At 36.0% G+C, this 8,951-nt stretch overlaps 1 non-coding gene across 1 annotated transcript; it reads left to right on the top strand.

Moving 5' to 3' along the window:
- Positions 1–3,227: 3,227 nt before the first annotated feature.
- On the top strand, positions 3,228–3,334 carry LOC131229970 (small nucleolar RNA R71). Its single transcript, XR_009163703.1, has one exon. It is a non-coding gene; the product is annotated as a small nucleolar RNA R71 (small nucleolar RNA).
- Positions 3,335–8,951: the final 5,617 nt, after the last annotated feature.

Here is an 8,951-nt window from a genome sequence, read left to right as displayed (position 1 = left end):
GGGCTTGACATCTATCTTAGAAAGAAGTTACTTTAGCGCCGCATGGTTTGTGTAGATAATGATCTTGGATCCGATCAGGTAGGACCTAAATTTATTCAAAGCGAATACTATGGCTAAGAGTTCCTTCTCCATATTAGAGTAGTTCACTTAAACAGAAATTAGAGTTCTACTTGCATAATGAATAACATAGGGCTTCTTTTCTTTTCTCTGGCCTAACATAACCCCAATAGCAAAGTCAGATGCATCGCACATAATCTCAAAAGGGATGCTCCAATCGGGTGGCTGCATGATAGGTGCGGTAGTCAACATGCCCTTGAGCTTAGTGAAAGCTTCTTGACATTGCTCAGTCCACTCGTATAGTGCATTCTTTTGAAGTAGATTACATAAAGGATGACAGAGGTGACTAAAGTCCTTTATGAATCATCTGTAGAATTTGGCATGTCTTAAGAAGGATCGCACGTTGCGTATGCTTTTGGGATGTGAAAATCAAAGATAAGATCAATTTTAGCCTTGTCTACCTCAATTCCCTTGGACGAAATTATATGTCCAAGAATAATTCCCCTGGGAACCATGAAATGACACTTCTCCCAATTCAGAACTAAATTCTTTTCCTCACATTACTTCGTACATTTTTCAGATTTTCCAGACACTCGCTAAAAGATGGACCAAAAACAGAGAAGTCATCTATGAAGACCTCTAAATATTGCCCCACTGTGTTAGAAAATATACTCAACATGCATCGCTGAAAAGGTGGCGGGGCATTACGCAGTCCTGCCATAGGGACATGTGAACATTGTCTTCTCCTAATCTTCAAGGGCTGTCTCTATTTGATTATAGCCCGATTACCCGTCAAGGAAGTAGTAGTAAGAGTGACCAACTAGCCTTTCTAAAATTTGATTAATGAAGGGCAAAGGAAAGTGGTCCTTCCTCATGACAACATTTAATTTTCTGTAGTCAATGCACATTCTCCAACCAGTAGTGACTCTAGTTGGCATGAGTTCATTGTCAGCATTGGCTACGATGGTGATTTCAGACTTCTTAGGAACCAACCGAGTTGGACTCACCCATTGACTATTGGATATAGGGTATATAATACCCACATCCAACAACTTAACCACCTCTTTCATATTTGGATTTAATCGACGTTGTGGTTGTTGAGAGGTTTTCACATTATCTTCAAGATGAATGCATCGAGTACAAATCAATGGATCAATTCCCTTGAGATCTGCAATCGACCATTTAAGGGCTCTTTTATGCTCAATGAGAGTAGAAATAAGCATATTCTCTTATTCTTACTCAAGGTGGGAAGAAATCACCACTGGGTATGTCTCATTTTGACCTAAGTAGACATATTTAAGATCATCGGGCAACGGTTTTAAGTCAAGCTTTGGTGCCTTGAGGTTAAACAGTAGAAGCATTATATCAGTTTGGGGCAATTTCTCAAATTGTGGCCTCCACCAGTTAACTTCAAGTACCGGCGTAACATCAAGCATGACATCCATCTCCCTAATTGTGTCATCATCCAAATCAGGGGAGTAGGTCAAACAAATCTGTAGAGGGTTAGAGTATAGATTCAGGAGTGCTCTATCTTCCATGAAAGAAGTGACCATATTAATGTTGTGGGTATCATCATCATCCTCTACCTATTTACTCATATTGAAAAAAATATTGCTCCAAATGTCATATTTTCGAAAGATAGATTCATGATTCGATTCCTACAATTAACAATTGCATTGGATGTGGCAAGGAATGGATGACCAAGAATGAAGGGAATTTGAGTGCTCATATCCACGATGGGTTGAGTATCTAAGACAATAAAATCTACTGGATACTAGAATTTATCAACTTAGACCAACACATCCTCAATCATTCCTCTCGGCACACGAATTGAGTGATCGACAAGTTGTAATGGGGTCTGGGTGGGTTTTAATTCACCCAGACCCAATTGTTCATATACTGAGAAGGGAATCAAATTAACGCTCGCTCGTAAGTTAAGAAGTGCATGCTCAATCTGGTGATTCCCATTTATACAAATGATTGTTGGGCTACTAGGATCTTTATAATTTTAGTGGCACATCTTGCTTGAGGATGACACTCACCTTTATTGTCAGAAAAAATTTTCTTTTGAATGCTCTGTCGTCTTTTGGTTGTACATAAATCTTTCAAAATTTTAGCGTAAGAGGGGATTTGTTTTACAGTGTCTAGCAGAGGGATGTTGACTTTCACTCATTTCAACACCTCTAGAATATCCTGTGAGTTAGCTAGAGGTTTTGGTACAATTAATCGTTGAAGAAATGGCGTAATCAGCTTACTTTGAGGTTTCGGTTATAACCCATGTGGAGTAATGCTAGGTCTATCATTCTTATCTTCTTCTAAATCCTTAGGTTTTTCAGCCCTCACCAAAATAGATTTGTCAAATGTTTTCCCACTCCTAAGAGTGGTGATAGACTTAGCCTGCTCCATTTGATTTGAAGAGCTTAGGTTACTGACTTCATATTGCGGTTTTGGGTTAGGGAGAGGCTGAGTCGGAAGGATCCCTTTCTCCGCAATCGATTTGTTCATCTAAAGCCCTTTTATGGCCTTTGTAAGGTCTTGAAAGGCTTGCAGCATACCCTGATTAAAAAGCTCTTGGTTTTGTATATGTTTTAAGACTGGATGCTCTTGAGGTTTCATTTGATTCAGAAATTGGTTAAGGATCCCTTGAGGAGTAGCCGTTTATCCATTCCTCCAACTGAAATTTGGATGGTTCTTCTAACTTGAGTTATATGTATTTGAGGTGGGTCCACTAAAAGGTCTTTGGTAATTTTTTACGGCATTTGATTGATCATTCAATATCTCTTAAAAAGTAGGAATTGTTGGGAAATTCTCAGTTGTATGTATGTTGCAAGCACAAATACCACAAACAACTTCCGTAGCCTTGTTGGGTTCTGCATTCTTAAGTTCCATGGTTTTGACTTTTCTTGTGAATTTGGCCATTCTTACATTTATATCATCTTCTTCTTTTAAAACATAAATTCCTCTCCATTCCTTTGATTGAGTAGGCTTATAAGTGGTGGTTCTTGAGGAGGTATCCCATGATTCTACGTTTTCAGCAAGTTTATCAAAATAATCCCATGCATCATCGGTTTTCTTATTCATGAATTCCCCATTACACATCAACTCCACAAATTGGCGTATGGGTGAGGTCAATCCCTTATAGAAAAGGCTTGTTAAACGCCATGTTTCGTAGCCGTGTTGTGGACATGAGTTTATGAGATCCTTAAATCGCTCCCAACATTAAAAGAAGGTCTCATTCTCTTTTTACGCAAAATTCATGATTACTTTTCTTAAGGTTCGTTTTATGATAGGGGAAGAAATTTTTAAGTAACTCCCTTGTCATCTCAGCCCATGTGCTAATGGACCGTGATCTTAAGGAATGTAACCATGACTTAGCCTTTTTTTTAAAGAAAAATGAAATAATTTCAATCTTACCGTGTCCTCCGACACGTTTGGGAAGTGTAATGTAGATATTATCTCATCAAACTCTTTCATATGCAAGTATGGACTTTCAGATTCTAGACCATGAAACTTAGGGAGGAGTTGAATTACTCCTGGTTTAATATCCACAGTTCCTGCATTCAATGGAAATATCATGCAGGAAGGTATACTCACCCCTGCCGGTTGTAAATAATCTCATAAAGTATGAGGTGGGGGTGCATTATGCACCTTGTTTTCATCTTGAACTTCCTCAACTGGAGGTTGAGGTTTATTTGTAGCAATCACTTCTATTGACTTAGAGGGTCTCAAGTGGTGTCTAATCCTACGATTGATAGGCAACCCTTTAACTAATCCTCCTTTACTCAAGAGACGTAGAGTGTTATCATGGATTCACTTGGGCATGAAACACTCTCACCCTCAAGTAACTAAACCAAACTAAACCTAAGAAGAAAGAAAATTAAAGCAAATAAGAAATCTAGAAAAGAAAGAAAGAATTGGAAAGAGGTTACCAGATTGGAGTTGCTATGTTATGATCCTATAAAACAGAAAACAATGTCAGTTTCTAAAAATAATTTCAGAAAAAATCCTAACATAAAAACAGAGCAAAAAAATTAACCATAATCTTAACCTAATTCTAATACTAATTAATTTCAGAAAAACGTAGCGATAGTCCATGACAATGGCGCCAAAAACTTGTTCACAACCCCAAGTGCAAGGTCGCGATGCAGTAATAACTCGATGAGACCGAGGTCGAATCCACAGGGACTAAACTTGTACGTATTCTGAAAAGAACTAGAAGTAGAACTAGAAGAAGATTTAAATCTAAAATCTGAATAAAAGAGAGTTATTATGAAGGATTTATCAAATATTAAAAAGAAACTAGAGCTCCAAGGATCAACTTGTAGCTATCAAGATGCTACCTTACTTGATTCAATAAATACAACTGGAATTGGAGTCCTATCCTATCCAATTGTAGGATAAAATAATTGAAGCACAATCTAAACTTTTCATTGACCTAATTCTCAATAGAGGAGAATTGTGATAATTGGAAGGGATAACATCACCCTACCATGCCCAGGAGACGATGGTGAACAACATGATTTACCAATCTCACAACCTCAAAATAGGAAAAGAAAATATCCAAAGCTATCACAACATCTATTGTAATTTGAGTCACAATAAATCATAGAAAATTGAAGATATTCCTTTAATATCAAACTAGAAATCAATGAGGTTCAATAAGAGCAAGAATCAAAGAAAAATAAATATCCCAACATGCTACAAGCTTCACTTCTTAGCCCTAGCTAAGAGCTTAGCTAGTCATAGCTAACTCAAAAACATAAGAAAAACAGGAAAATCTATTAGAACCCATGAAGGAATCGATGTAGAAGAACATCGTTGGCTCTCCACCTAGGCCTCCTTTCCCTTTACAAACTCTAAAAGATGCTTTGGAGCATCTTAGGGAGTACTATTTATAGTTGTGGAACTCCAACTTTTGCACCGAGTTAGAAAAATCTATAAACCGCCTCAATTTTACGCACTCTGCGTAAAATTTGCTTACTCCTTCGATGCCATCAAAGAGCCTTCGATTGAATTTTAGATTGCATCTTTGATGCAATTGAAGTGCCTTCGATGGAATCGAAGTTTATTCTAACACTTTTTCAGAATTATGTTTTTCTGGCCCCAGAATTTCATAAAAAAATTTTGCAGGACAATTTTCAGGATTCTTTTTCTTCACTTTAAATCTTCGATTCTCTTCATTCCTCACTTGGTTTCCTTGGATCTTTGGCATGTGAATTCTTCATTAATGACTTTCAAATCTCTAATTCTTCATTATCTTCTTTTGAGATCTAAATCCATCCTTTTAAGCACAAATTCATCACAAGCTCTCGAATCTCCTCGCATGACAAAAACATATATAATTAAATCAAATTATCAATTAAATGCCAGGAAAACTAATGCAATTGAAGTGTTAAATATGTAATATTTGAGTCTCAATAGGAGACTTGTTCTTCTTTATTGTGACCTTATTTAAGGATGACTCTTAGTTCAAAAAAATTTATTCAGGATTTTGGGGATTTGTTCCGAGGTACTTAGATTCGTAGTTTCTAAATTCCACGTCTAGTAAGTCTAATGGGAAACCTAAGTATGGGTTTTTAATTCCTTGATTTCTTAACTACTTTGGAGAAATAATATTAAGTATAAGTATCAAATTTATGATTCCATTCTAATCACATAAAGCTAATGATGGTCCATTCCCTCAGTCCCAGAAAATCTCATTCTCATGCTCTGATATCAACTGTAAAATCCTGAAATTTTCGCGGAACGAATATATACTCGTGCATGAGAATTCCAGGTTTTAATAATGTAAAACTTGGATGCTTCAAAATCACACATTATTTTTTTATTTAAATCATCCAGTTACATTCACGAAGTCAACCATTCACGAGAGTAAAATCAACTATATTCATTATTCCATTAGAGTAAAAGAATTTAACAAATTATCAAATGCCCTCTCAATGGGAGCTTATTACATTATCGAGTTTGCAACAAAAAATAAATAAAACTAAGCATAAAGCTATTTCCTTATTTATTCAGAATAATCTTCACTAGGGAGATTGTCATCCGTGTCTTCAATCTACACATCACTTGCATTATCTATATGGTTGGAGAGGGTTAATGCCCTACTCGTAGTGATGGGTATCCTTTAAGATTAACAATAATTCAAGAGATTCATAAAAGTAACGTAAGGGTTCTGATACGTCTTGTACTCTACTACTACGAGGGGCATCAGTATGCACAACCTATATATATATATTGTAAGTGTTGTGCACACTTTTATTTTGTCAAATTTCGATGAGACAAAACATCTTCAAGTGACAGAAAGTTCAACTTCAAGTGACGGAAAGTTCAATTCAAGTGATGGAAAGTTCACCTTCAAGAACAAACCATGAAGAGTGTATAGTGCAAGAACAAGTTCAAGACATGGATAATACAAGCTAAAGAATACTCAAGTTCTACTACTAGTAGAAGATCAAGCTCCACCTTTAAGTAGAAGATTCGTCCTATACACTTCAATGTCCAGCTTTCTCAGGTATAAATGACCATAGAAAGACCTTAGACTTAGGTTCTTTCAAATGCTAAACTTATACGGGGTTTTATACTTTTATTAGGCTCTAGTTCGACTAGTCCAAACCTTAGCTCGACTAGTCCAAGCCTTGGTTCGACCAGTCCAAGATTCAAACTCAAAAAATGGATATTTCTGGTGGTTTCTCGACCAGTCGAGCAAGGTGCTCAACTAGTCGAAGGGTGCTCGACTCAAAGTCCAGCAAACTATTTTTGGCACCCTCGACTAGTCGAAGGTAGTGCTCGACCAATTGAATAGGACCCTCGACCAGTCAAGAAGGGCCTTTGACCAGTGAAGAACGGTTTTATCCAATCGCGCCCAAAATTTAAAATTTTGTTGGATCTTAGACGAGTTGAAGGAGACCTTAGATGAGTAGAAGCAACTGAATTTCAACCTATAAATAAAGGCATTCTCTCATTCTAAAATCATGAATTCAAGCTAAGAAAAGCCTCCATTGAGAAAGAGAGAAGTCCCCACTATCATCAAGCTATTGTACGGTATTTTAAATTTATGTTTATAGCTTTTGTTTTGATTCTTTGACCTCTAGTTTATGAATCTTACTTTTTAAAAGAGAGTAATCACTCTTCTTTTTAAGATCTAAAGGATTCAAATAAGTAGCCTGAGGTTTGAACTAATTTAAAATCAATTAGAACCTAGAACCCTTGATTGTATTAGTAGACATTGAACGTTCTACATTAAACGAAGTGATTCTATGGGCTACATCAAGAACATCTTAAAAAAGGAAGATAAGCATCATTCCATACTTTTATTTTTTGGTTTCTTTGAGATATCTAGAAAATCTCATGTATTGGTTTTGACTGAGATAACAAGAAAATCTTAGCGTGGGGTTTTGTTTATGATAGCCCATTTAAAAACACAACTGTATAGGTTTTAAGGTGAACTTGTGAAATCCTTGATTATTAGTGAACACCAATATCACATGAGTTATGATTATTATGAGTGAAGTAGGTGTGGCTGTTTGAGAACAGTTGGTGTACACACCGAACCACTATAACTTCTAGTGTTTATGGTGAATGGTTTAAATTTCTGTGTATGTGGTGAATGATTGTAATTTGGTTGTGTGGTAAATGCTTGTAATAGATAGCTCTCTCTTGTCTCTTGCTTGGTTTGCGATCTTAATGCTTACTATGTTCATGAATCAGGTTGTCATATCTAAAACTATTGTTTTTGGTGTAAGGTTGTCCTATGAACAAAGTTTGAATCAATTTCTCAATACTACTGCTATTGAGATTAGTGATTTATTTTGATTTATTCATTATTTTTGTACTTTGAATTTTTATTTGGCATAGTCTTATTCACCCCTCCTTTAGGACTATTAGCTTGCCTCTTTCATATATATATATATATATATATATATATATATATATATGAATGCATGCCTACCAAAGTGTGTGTGGCTCATCGTACGTAGTGATCATCACAATGTGGAATATAATTCATATAAAACCCGACTCACCCCACATCCCATAACTACGAAGATTTGCCGGCGTGTTCAATGCTACTATGGATTTACATGAACACATCAAGGCGACACAACATATGAATAAGATGAATTACATGACATAATTTGTTCATGGAGCAACTATTTACGAAATTTAATCCCGGAAGTGATGTAACATGCATTGCGGATTACTTACATCGATTTGTGCACCATTACTTAAACTCATGGAATTATGCGTCGACAAAGAGGATCACTACCCAGAGCGTATTACGTCCATGATAAAATATTTGAATCACTAGTTGTGAAACCTCTAATACATCATTTGCACCAAATGGAAAATAAATTGAATCATGAGAGTTTTAGAATTCTAAGACACATGCCCAAGCCATAAAGGAGGAGGTAGCATAATGCTAACTTAATAAAGGAGAAAAGTAGCATTAAGCTATCTCAATAAAAGAGATGAGTAACAAATAGGTTAACTCAAAAAGAATAAGGGAAGATGAGAAAAAGGCCAACTCCATATATAGTGGAAGCATGTGTCGCTCTTAAAATTGGTAAAGGGTAAGGCTTGTATCCATCGCTTGACATAAATTCATAAAAATCATGCATAATTAAAATCATACCTTAACCATAATTTCCAAAGGATAAATAATTGAGGATGGTAAATCAAACAATTGCAGGGAGGATTCATAGTAATAGGTAAGCATGTATAAAGAACAAGATAAATTATATCAATTCAAATTAATGTAAGCTTAAAGGAATCTCTCACCTTGGCCTTAAATCTAAATCCTAGGTAAATCTTGATGTAGGAAAGCTTTTACATGTACCACAACAGCGCTTGAGCAAGAGGGAGATACCATTCATGTGGAGAAAGAAGAGGATGAT

This window comes from Magnolia sinica, chromosome 16 (assembly GCF_029962835.1).
Source record: "Magnolia sinica isolate HGM2019 chromosome 16, MsV1, whole genome shotgun sequence".
In the NCBI taxonomy this organism is placed as follows: domain Eukaryota; kingdom Viridiplantae; phylum Streptophyta; class Magnoliopsida; order Magnoliales; family Magnoliaceae; genus Magnolia; species Magnolia sinica.
Note: the sequence above shows the minus strand (reverse complement) of the source record. Positions and strands in the feature narration are given on the sequence as shown.